We start from the raw sequence: 12,745 nt of genomic DNA on the forward strand, positions 1-12,745 counted from the left end.
TTCATTTATTTAATTATTTAGTGAGATTGAGCATCTTTTTAAAAACCATATTTATTGTCGATTTCTGTACATTGTTGTTTTATATGAACTCTTCGTAAATTAAGAAATGAAACCCTTGTCTGTGATACATATTGAAAAACTTTTCCCCAATACCATTTATTTTTAGATTTTGTTAATGGCATTTTTTTCTATACATAATTTTTCAAATATTATGTGCTAAAATTTAATCAATTTTCTTTTAGAACTTCTAGGTTTTGTGTCTTGCTTCAAAAGAATTGCCCTTTACCAAGACTGTAAATTTATTATGCCATTTTCTAAAATATTTATTGTTTACTATTTAATACCTAAATGTTTGATTTACTATTACCTTTAGTACAAAGAATAAGTTAGAGATTTTTTTCCCTCAAGTGCTTATCCTAACCACATATGTAATCCAATTTAGACAAAGTGAAGTTTCATGTGTTGAAACTAGCGGTGCGGGGTGCTGTGAGTGCAACAGTAAGAAGTTTGAATTTTATCCTATAGCCAGCAGGAATCTTTTGAAAGTTTTTTAAGCAACTGACACATATTTTTTTTTAAAATGTGTGTTGTGAATGCAATTTTATGGCTGTGTGAAAGACCATCTGAAGGAAGGAAAGACAAAAGAGACAGGAAAGAAGACCCGTTAGGAGGCCAATTAAAATAGCCCAGGCAAGAAAGAACCAGGGCAACCAATGTTAGACTGCTAAGGAGGGGATGAAGGTGTGAATGCTGCAGGCATTTCAGACATCCTTGAATATTAGTATGAGAAAGGGCCCAGAGATCTCTGTTCCCGCTCCACTAAGTCACAAGCCCCTAGCAGCCCAGGCAGGATTAGAACCCAAGTCTCACTTCAGTTCAGATTGTGTCTGCCACGGTGCCTCCACAGCTCTTTCTGGATGTGGGTATATCTGCTCTGGACTGGAGGAGAGGGGAAGTAAAGGGAAATAAAAGTGGTGCCAGAAGTTCTGGGTAGGAAAATCAGGTGGGGAGTTCATTGACAGGGACAGGTGGTGAGTGTGGTGTGGAACAGGTAGAGTTTGAGTTACTTGAAGAACAATTATACGGGAATTTCAGAAGGGAGCTGGAACTGAATTGGGGAGGGGGGGAGGCGGGCAGAATTAGCCATGTGGATTTGCTCTTCATTTGTGAAGGCCTAAGTGTGATGGTGTGGGAGTGAACGAGATTGTCTCAGCTGAGTGTGGAGCAGGAAGAGAAAGCTGTATCTAGATAGAATTGTACATTTAAGGGGTAAAAGAAGAAAATGAGTTAGCAAAGAAGACCAGAAAGAGAAGCAGGAAAAAAGAAGAGGTCATATTATGAAGGCTAAAGGAGACCATCATCTCAAAAAGGAACATTTGGAAAACCCGATTCAAAAATGAGCAGACGACATAAAGAGTCATTTCTCCAAAGAGGAAATACAGATGGCCAATAGACATATGGAAAGATGCTCAACGTCACTAATCATCAGAAAAATGCAAATAAAAACCACAATGAGATATTATGTCATGCCTGTCAGAATGGCTACCATCAATAAATCAACAAACAAGTGTTGGCGAGGATGTGGAGAAAAGGGAACCCTTGTGTACCGTTGGTGGGATTATAAAATAGTGCAGCCACTATGGAAAACAGTATGGAGCTTCCTTTAAAAATTAAAAATAAAACTACCTTATGATCCAGCAATTCCACTTCTGGGTATTCATCCAAAGAAATCCAAAACACTAGTTCGAAAACCTGTATGCACCCGTATGTTTACTGCAGTGCTATTCACAATAGTTAAGACATGGAAACAACTGAAATGCCCATCAAGAGACGATTGGATAAGGAAATTGTGGTACACTTATAAAGTGGAGTATTATTCTGCCATAAAAAAGAACAAAATCTTACCACTTGCAACAACATGAATGGACCCAGAGGTTATTATGCTAAGTGAAATAAGTCAGACTGAGAAAGACAAATACCGTATGATCTCACTTATATGTGGAATCTAAATAACAGAATAAACAAGCAAACAAAACAAGTAAACACAGAGATACAGAGAAAAAAAACTGATGGTTGCTAGATGGGAGGGGTTTTGGGGCATGGGAGCGAACATGAAGGGATTAGAAACTACAAATTGTTAGTCACAAAATAGTCACAGGAATGTGAAATACAGTATGGGGAATATAATTAATTATGTTGTGTAGATTATGTAGGGTGCCAGATGGGTACTGGACTTATCAGGGGGATCACTTCATAGACTGTGTAAATGCCTGAGCACTGTGCTGTACTCCTGAAGCTGATGTAAAATAATCCCAAATGTCAACTATAATTAAATATATACACACACATATATATTATATATAATATATAATCATACGTGTGTGTGTGTGTGTGTGTGTGTGTGTATAGTCACAGGATGTAAAGTATCGTGTAGGGAATATAGCCAATGGTAGTGTAACAGCTATGTATGGTGTCAGATGGGTAGTAGACTTGGGGAGTTATCACTCTGTGAGGGGTGTAAATGTCTAATCATTATGTTTTTGTGTACACCTGAAACTAATAAAAATATTTTTTTAAAGGAACATTTGGTGATGAGCACTACAGAGACCCACCTGGAGATTAGACAACGTGGAGAGAGTCCTTTAAGCATGGTGGGAATCTCCAAGAAACTGTTTGGACTACACAGTGTGAAGGAGGAAGTAAGAGTTTTTTTTACAAAACTATAGTAATGAAAGGGAAACAAAGAAAGAGAGAATGGTATCTTGACAGAGTAGCATGAAGAAGGGAAGATGATGCTTACTAGCTAGCTGGTCTTGGACAAGTTATTTGATGTCTGAAGCCCCAGTTTCCTCATAATAATAATTTTCCTCATAGTATTTTTAACTCATTGGGTTTGTGAAAATTATATGAGAAGGTATATTTTAAACACTTATCACAGTAGTTGGCACATAGTAAGAACTTAATACATGTTTTTACTGATGTTTTTATTGTGATGTAGGACTCTTGGAGATGTTTCAATGCAGAGAGAAAGGAACCAATGAAAAGAAGAAAACTAATATAATAAAGTCCCAGAGGAGACAGAGAAGAGAGAAGGGAAAAATACTCTAGTGAAAGGGTCAACTTTGCAAAGGGGGAGGCATACTTCTTTCTGTAAGGGAGGAGGAAAAATGAGAGAATGAAAAAGATGTGAAATTTTAAGTTCTAGGAACATGAACTTGAGGGTCTTGTAAATGGCTCAAATCTTCTTCATAAAGCAGATTGAGAGAAGAGTCATAGAGATTAAGAGAAATAAGCATGAGTTTGAATTTTTGAAGACAAGTAGGAAAAGTCTGGAACAACTCCCTGGATAATGTATAAAAGAATGAAGGAATGGGGAGCAATTGTTCATGGACACTGAGTTTCAGTTTTGTTAGGTGAAAAAAGGTTTGGAGATGGTTGTGGTGATTGTTGCTCAGCAATGTGAATATACTTCATGCCACTGCACTGTATACTTAAAAATGGTTAAAATGGTGAATTTCGTTATGTATATTTTACCACAATTTTGAAAACTATTAAACATTTCTTTTTAAAAAATGAGTGGGAGAAGTAGAAAGACAGGGGTGTGTGGGGTGGGAAGAATTAGAAGGATGGGGGTGGGAGAAAAGGTAAAGGGGGAGGGTGGGTGTGGTGGGGAGAAGTAGAAAGACAGGGGTGGATGGGGTGGGTGGGGTGGAAAACTCCCATTTTCTCTATCCTAGAGGTAGAGATATTCTAAAGATAATGGTAGTCAGGAGGAGGTGTCATGGATGAGCTGTGGAAGAGTATTAAAGAAACAGGCATTCAAGTCATCAAGGGTGATGACAGCAGAAACAACATGAAATAGAAAAGAACATCCAGGTTCCTGGTGACCAGAATAGAATGAAATGAGCATAAGTAGTTGGGCCCAGGGCTGGGCTAGCAAGGGCAGTGGAAAATGAGAAATGTGTCAGTTTCTCCATTGGCTCTGGGAGCTGGACACACAGTAAGGGAATGAGTTTTCAGAATAGTGGTGTCACCAGAGGAAAACCACGTTTTAGATAATAAAAGGAAATGGAAAAAGCTTTTTAAGAAAAAAGGAGGGTGAGGATAAGGAATGTGCATATGTGTGGGAGGGGAACATTCCAGAGGAAATGACATACATTTAAATTATTTATTTAAAAAACCTGAAAGAAGATTTTAATCTATTAAGAAATAGTATCTTAAGTAGAAATTCATTAATTGGTAATTCACCTCTAAGCAACAACAGAAATGTATGGCGTATAGTCCTTTCCAATGTTGCAGTATGTGGGGTTGCCTACTTGGCCTGAGAAGGCTTCCAGAAACTTACATTCAACAAATACCGAATGCTCATTACATACCAGGGACTATCTATTCCATCAGCATTGACCTGTGGGACACTGCATGAAAATTTTCATTTCACTTTGTCATATTATCTACATTTAACCAACTGGAAAATCACTTATTGAATCATTAATCTTCTCTTATATTTCAGACAATGCCCTTTGATTAGCATTTTCCCTCTTAAAATACTGATACCCATAAGAATGTTGTCTGTTGGTCTTTCTTTCCTTATTGTAAATTTTACTTTTAAAACAAATTCATTCAATCAGATTGATTTCCTATAAAGAATATTGTTAAAATACAGAGTTTATAAGAAATTTTTATTAAAAATACATGTTTATGATGGGAAATATGGATGATACAGAAAATTGAAAGTTCAACCTTTGATGCCCTAGTAAACAATTAAACGCTTTGAAAAGAAGCATGACTAGTAGTCATTATAAGGAAATCCTACCTCCCTGAGATCTTGAGGTCACAAATGATACTGGATTTGTATCTGTTTGTACTACACCACAGAGTGTAGCCTCATAATGACAACAATAATAAATCAGACACATGCCTTATTCTGAACTAGGTGCTGGGGATACAGCAGTGAACAAAGCAAACTGTGTCCTGCCCTCCTAGAGTTTATTCTCTTTTGGGGAGCTAGACATTGAGCAAACAGTCATACAAATAAATCGTTTATGAACAGCGGTAAATAGGAATGAGGCTGGTAAAGAAGATACAGGAGTAGAGTGGTACTAAGGTGGTATGGTCACAGAAGGTGGCCTTTATTCTGTACCCAAAGGATGTGAAGACATATACAAGGGATGGGACAGAGGGTGCCTTCTGGGCAGAGAAAACCTCCAAGCCAAGGCGTTGATAAAACCTGTCATGTTTTGGGAAAAGAAAGGGCCACTGTGGCTGGAGTGGAGTGGGCAATGGGAGAATATAACGTAATGAGGGTGGAGATAGAGGGAGCAGAAGTTTGAAGAAGGTAAAAGGAGGTGTGGGGGGAGTCTGCGTCCTGGAGTCCTGGAGAAAGAGCTTGGATTTTATTCAAAGTGCAAATGGAAGCCAAAGAAGGGTTTTAAGTAATATGGGATGTTTTTAAAAGAGTACTCTGGCTGCCATGTGAGGAATAGATGGAGGGTAGTCAGAGGAAAGAAATAAAACCAGCAAGGAGTCTGAGTCTGCATGAGTTCAAGCTCTTAACAATGGCGGTGATGGTGATGATAATAGTGGTGATAGCAGTTCCAATGTCTTGGTCCTCTTTTGTGGGCCAGATGCTTTATATATATTATCTCTAATTGTCACCAGGACCTTGGTATTTGAGTATGATTGTCTCCATTTCCGAGGTGAGAAAATAGAGACTCAGAGAGATTAAGTGTCTAGTAAAAGGCCACATAGCTGATAAGGAGCAAAGCCAGAATCTGAAATCAAGAACATCTGGTTCTTTCTCTTACTCCGTGGGAGCCACTGGTAGAATTCAATAGAATTGAATTCCTGGGCCTTAAATTCTATTCACTGTCTTGTCAAGCTTGCATGTTCTTGTATGGGCAGAGGATCTATGATGCCTGGTAGGGTCATGTGAACCCATTGTGTGGGGACTAGAATATTACTGGAAGAAGACAGTGACCCCATTCTTGCCTGGGCTGGTAGGAGGGAGAGGAAATAGGGTGTATGACTAAACTTAGCAACACTCTATGGCTTCATTCTGTGAGATTTTGCAGAAGAGCAGAAAGGAGAGGGTGAGAGGGGAGGGTGCTCACACTAACCTTCTGCCCCTGTGGATGTAGTGGTTTCACTTCTTTCTTCAAAGAAAGAAGGAGGGGAGATCAAAATAAACATGTGATGTGGAAGAAAGGGAGAATGACGTTCAGGGAGCAATGAGACAGCATTCTCCTTACCCAAAATGAATTACTTCCTGTCCCCCACTCATGCTCCCTATCCCCCTTCCACCCCGCCCGCCCCCCCACTCTTCTCCATTCTGCAAGTTCCTAATTGTCACTTACCTGGACCCAGGAGAGAACATTTCTCCTAGGTAGAGAAACATTCTATAAGGAAATCAGGCAAATTATTCTATGACTCAAGCCAAGTTACTTGTGAGAGGAAGGGAGGGATGGTGAGTTTTTCAGGAAAATTCCTTTTATATCTTCAAGTTGAAAAACGTAACATTTGTAAAGCACTTCTATGTTCTTCTGTAGTTTTCCTGGATGCAGTCTTTTTATCCAATCATGTTTATACACTGGTACTACCTGCCCCTTGAACCTTTCTAACCTCATGCAGCCCTTCTCCCTACACCTGTACATTTTAGACCCACTGGACGGCTTTACTATTCCTCAATTCACCACACACTTTCACACCTCCGTGCCTTTGCTCAAGCTGTTCCTGTTGCTACAGATGCCTCTTGCTCTTTGCCTGGGAAGCTTCTATTTAACCCTTAGAGCCAATTCATATGCCTTTGTCTCCCTAATCACCCACAATCCAGCAGAATTTATTACTTCCTCTCTTATTTGCTTATCATATCCAACTCTGTTTCTCAGTGTCCTCTGCTGGGCTGCTAGTTCCATGGGAGCAAAGGTTGTATTTTAGTCATCTTTGTTTCCCAAGCAAATATCCATAGCAGGTACAAATAAATATTATGTCATTTGGATCAGTTCTTCCAAAAACCCTACAAACTAGGTAAGGCAGGCATCACCTACTGGACAAATGTGGAAGCCCTGTCCAAATCCCAAAGGTCTACAGAGTGATGGAGCTGAACAGTGTAAATGCCACTACTTCATTTTGACCTACAAAAATGACAGTTTTATATGCCTCAGCCTAATAGAACCCAAGTCTTCTTGTTCTTAGGTCAGTGCCCTTTTTAAAGCATTTAAAGAAGCTGACTTTCTGTTTGGCCTATGGCCAGGTTTTAATGTGACCAAATATTTCTAATTATTTCAGTTCAACAGATCGTTTCATTCCCCTCCAGCACCTTTCCTTATGCCTTATGTACTTTGGAGATCCAGCTGTGTGGGACCAAGTCTTTAGTGATTTTTGGAGCAGCAGAGGTAGAATGACCTCCCATTCTGAAACTTAGACCCAGGATCTCTCCAGGTCTCAGTCTCTTTATCTCAAAAACAAAGAGGGTGCGTGAAAGCCAGAGTCTCTTCCTATCCTTTTGGCTCTCTTTCCTGTGCTCCTGTACAGGCTCCCGGTTCAGCCCCTTCCTTCCTCTCTCTCTGGGCCTGCTTCTATACAAGCAGCTGCACCAGCCTCTTGCCCACCCAAAGACGCCACCCGCAGGAAAATGCACAAGCCTTGCCTCAGCCCTGTATTCTTCTCCTCTCCTTTCACTAACCTTACAACAGGCAGGATGAGGCAGGCAGACAACGGGGGAAATAACCTGGAATCATGTCTTAGCCCTAGGCAGATCTGAAATCCAGGTAAGCCACAGACTTGACTACATTTTTGTCTTAGGAAAAATTACATTGAAAAGAAAAGTTTATAAATATAAATATAGATATGTATATATATATATATATATACACATATATATATAAAATATATACACACACATATACAGAAGGTGCCAAAATGTATGTATATTTTAAGAAAGGAAAAAACTATTAAAATTGTAATACTCAATATATACCAATAACAAAAGATGAATACAAGTTATGTTTGACTTCTGCAATTACAAGAGGTGTTCAAAGTGGTTACCATCAGCATCCAGACACTTATGATTATGGAGAACTACTGCTTGGGCAATGTTGACCAAAGTGTCCACTTGTATACATTTTTTTGGCACCCCCCGGTGTATGTATGTATGTGTGTATATATATATATATATATATATATATATATATATATATATACACACATGTATATATATGTATATATATAAAACCTCAAGCAAACATATATATATATATATATATATATATCCACCTATATATATATATATTGGATTCAGTCATATATATATATGTGTATATATATATATATATATGTATAAATAGGATTCAGAAAGCTCTAAATACTAGAAGAAAGCACTGTATGGGAAAGAAACACCATAGAACAGGGATAGGTCTTTGGTTTTAGTTTAACTCAAATTTAAAGTTGAGATCTTTCTTTCTTTTACTTTTAAAATTCTTGTTATAAGTAAAATTGGACACATAATATACAAATTATGAATTTTGTAAAAAAATCAGAGGAGTATAAAATATTCAATAGGAGTATGCAGATTTAAAAGTTCTGTGTTTTTAAAAATTAACCCTTATATGGTGTTGACTATATGCCTAGAACTATGCTAAGTGACATATATTTCACTCATTCAATCATCACAGCAACCTTGTCAGGGAATACTCTCATTTCCCTATTTTACAGATGAGGAAAGAGGCATAGAGAGATCAAGTAGCTTTCCCAAGGTCCCACAGCTAAAACCTTAAGCAAACATTTTCAAAATTCATGAGGTGCTCCAGGAAAGGGGTGAAGGAATTCAAACCTGTTGGGTTTCAGATCTTCTTTCCTACCCTCCACACTCGGAGCAGAAACCCCTTATTCATACTGAACTTCCGCTTGAAAGTTTTCTAGGTCAGAAAGATTTTGCTACTAAGAAAACAAAACTGAAAGTTAGAAGACATGGTATGAGTTCATGCCACCTGGAGTATGTGACCCTATAAAAGAGAGTGAGACAGAAGCCCAATTCATATACCATCAGTGAGGGTCTAGCTAGTGAGTAGATTTATTGGCATTATAAGGAGAAATCACTACACTTTATGGTTGGAAGAGGGAATTTTCAAAACTTTTAAAGGAATAAAATCCTTTTCTGAAAAAGAAATATTGCATAAATCCCCAAGAGATCAAAAGAGAAATTTATTAATTTATTAAGATAAATATGGTTTATATGTTTAAATTTATAACATTTGCTCATTATAAAGTCAATTAATCAGAGACTTCTGTTTCCAGCATAATAGTGGATTAGTTACTGTGACCAACTCTTCCGACAAAAACAACTAAAATGCTGAAAAAATATATTTTAAAAATTGTTCCAAACTCACTGTTGAGCAGACATGAAAGTAAAGAATGCATAGTGTTCAAAACACTGGAAGGCAATCAAGTTTGTCTTTTTTCTAAAGTTGTCTGCTAAATGCTAGGGACAAGACAAACAACTACATGAAGTGTAGGGTCCAGGAGATGAAACCCAAAATATGCCTAAGGTGCGGATTCTAATAGGAAACCGCTGCATAAACTTTGATGCTCAAAGGGATATACTCGCTGTGTAAAGGTGATTGAGATAAATAAACTCCACCTGCAGAAGGGGACAGCTAGGAAGCTTGTTTGTCTCAATTCTAGAAGAAAAGAAAACTATTCCTCTGAGATTTTATCTCCTTATGAAAAGTCAGCTCCCATGTGGGTTTGCAGTCTGAAATCACACTACTTACATGCTTCCAAAAGCATCCTTCTGAAATAGAGGATTTAATATAAAATGGTTTTAAGTTGGTAGTGTTTCAAGACAAATAGGAAAGGTAAACACAAATCTTATCTTGATGAACTGAGCTGCAGCCCAAGCCACAAAGTATTCACACAGCAAAATTTTCAAGGTGAATGAGTAGATTTAAATCATGATTTATAAAGCAAGTATAAGAATACTAAGATAAGAGCCTCTAAAAGGTGAGAGCCCACAGTAAGAACAGACAGCAGAAACCAACCTGCAAAGGCTTCTTGTATTAGAATAATCAGAAATGACATATAAATCAACTGATTTTAATATATTTGAATAGTTTAATATGTTTGGATATGTTTGGATGTATGTTCTAAAAAGATTGAAAACATGAACAAAGAACAAATGGATTTGAAAAAGATCAAAATAGAGTATCTAGAAATGAAAACTATATTATTGAAATTAAAGCTCCATGGATTGATTAAACAGCAGATTAGACACAGATGAAAAAAGTGAACTAGAAAATATTTCTGCAGATATTGTTTGGAATACAATCTAGAGACACATACAGATGGAAAATATGTAAAAAAGTGTAAGAGACTTGGAGGACAAAATAAGACAGTCTAATGTGTAACTATTTGGAATTTTAGCATGAGATGATAGAATAGAGAAGGAACAATATTTGAAGATATAAAGGCTGAGAACTTTCCAAAATTGTTGAAAGACTCCATTCCTCAGATCCAATAATCCTAATGAAACCCAAGCAGGTTAGAAAAGAAGGAAAGGAAGAAATCCATATCTTGATATATTAATTATAAAATTGCAGAACATTTTAAAAAATAAGATTGTAATATCAATTACTGAGGACAATGAAACTATTTGGATAAGCAAAAAGGAAATTTTGATTGGGTGTATAGATGGATGTTTAGTCTTACAGTAGCCCCAGAACCTGTGAAATTAACATCAGATATTTGCAGAACAAATAAACCACCTCTGTAGTCCACTGAGTACCATTGACAACTGCACAGCTGGACTAAAACTCATTATACAGATGAGGGAAGTGACACTCAGGACAGGTCTTACTCAAAGTCACAGATCTAGTGAGTGGGTACAGGGTGGAGCCATGACCAGAACTCATTTCTCCCAACTCATGGAGCAATATTTGTGACTGCGTTTTCCTCTGTATCTTGCTGCTATTTCTTTAAAATATTAAACAAGAGCAAAGACAAACAAAATATGAAGAAAGCACAGGGAACAGTTCCAGTTTGTTAGGGAACTTTTTGGTGCTGTCTCTGTGTCTCATGTACGGGGTTTAATAACTGATTACATTCTTACACAGTGCAATGTCCCATCTCTAGCAACCAAGGAAACTGCTCACTTTTTTAAATGGGTGTAAGGAGATACAGCCTTTTTTTCATTTCTTTCTAGCTTGTAAGGAAGGCAGCATGAGGGTAGAGAAGGGTTCTAGAAGATGTGATTAAAGCTGAGTCACAACAAATAGTTCTGGAACAGCATTCTATATAAGGTGGTAGGAACAAGGTGGTGGGAACAAAATGTTAGCCTGGATAAATGCTTTGCTGAGAAATAATCAAGGAAAAAGCAAGTGGCCAGTCACAGCATGTGCGTATACCTGAGTCATGGATCATAAATCAGCACTAAAAACTGGAGGTAAAATCCAATCTATTTTAATTTAGTTCACTGCTTTAGACCTGGCTGTTTTGCTTTCTAAAAAGTTGATACCTAGATCCACAAGAGAAGACAACTTGCAAGGGTAGTCCATGCTGATATATCAAATGTATCATCTCTGTTTATTCATAACAAGATAGCAATTGCATCTCTGTGTGTATGTGTATGAATGTTTGGATGAATTATTTCTAGACCTTGCCTAATTGTCTGCAAATATATGCCAACAAGTATGAAAACATCTGGAATTGGCAACAATACAATCAAAACAGATAGCTGAACTGAGGATAAAAACTAATGCATTAATGTCAGCTTGACTCTGGGAATAGTGCCCCAATTCTGAAGCCTAAAATGGTTTAATATTTGCACAATTCCAAATCCTAACAAAGATATGATTCTTTGGGCATTATTCTAAATTCTATCAGGTGATTTGCTGTTTGTTTTTTAAGAGAAACATGAGATTTTTAGACAGGCAAAGCTTTGGATTTTGAAGCTCATCTTTAACCTAGAATGCAATATATACCTTTAAATTGGCCATGTAAAGAAGCAGGCTGATTTGGGTATGGTATATTTTTCAACCACATAAAACATTGATACGACGAAATTTATTCCAGATTCCACATATATATGTTTAAGGCCAGTGAAAGTGCACCTAACTTCCATTCCCAGTGGATACTACTAGATACTTCTAGAATTGATCCTGGGAACTAGTAGGATTCATTTGAAGACAACTTTGGAAAACTAAGGAATAACAGGAGGAGTTATTAAAAGAATGAGCCAGACATTTATGGAAATGGGGAAAGAAAGACTCTAGTCTCTATAATCTAGGAGCAAGAGAAGGAAGCCCCAAGCACCAGATGAGGTAGCAAAACCTTGCAATGGTGGAAGATAAATGGACCAGCCCTGCTTTAAAAATAAAAACATTATTTTAAAAAAGTTTTCTCCTTAAGAATGGAAGTCAACTACTGGTTTAGTAAAGTGCTTACTAATTATACTATGAAGACTAAAGATAAGTTTCAAAAATGCCCTTTGCTTTGCCTGAACTTTGTATTTTAAAGATCCTGACATCCAAGAAGATAAGAATTGTCCTTGTGCTAAAAAAAAAAACAAAAAACAAACGCATCAGCCAATTGGCTTTTAGTACTTCGATGTCACAAGTAGAACCTCTATATGATCAGGTTTATCAAATACTTGTGATAAATTGTACAAAGCAGATACTTTGTTAAATGATATGTTATTTGAACAATGTATTAAGAATGTTGCTGAAGGTAGAGTTTTATTAGCTCATAATGATTA

The 12,745-nt window shown here is 37.2% G+C and overlaps 1 protein-coding gene across 1 annotated transcript in view; it reads right to left on the reverse strand.

Moving 5' to 3' along the window:
- Positions 1-12,745, reverse strand: part of IL33 (interleukin 33) — a 36,666-nt gene that overhangs the window by 16,838 nt on the left and 7,083 nt on the right. The window lies entirely within an intron of this gene.

The sequence above is a fragment of the Rhinolophus hipposideros genome (genome assembly GCF_964194185.1).
Source record: "Rhinolophus hipposideros genome assembly, chromosome: 11".
NCBI lineage: Eukaryota > Metazoa > Chordata > Mammalia > Chiroptera > Rhinolophidae > Rhinolophus > Rhinolophus hipposideros.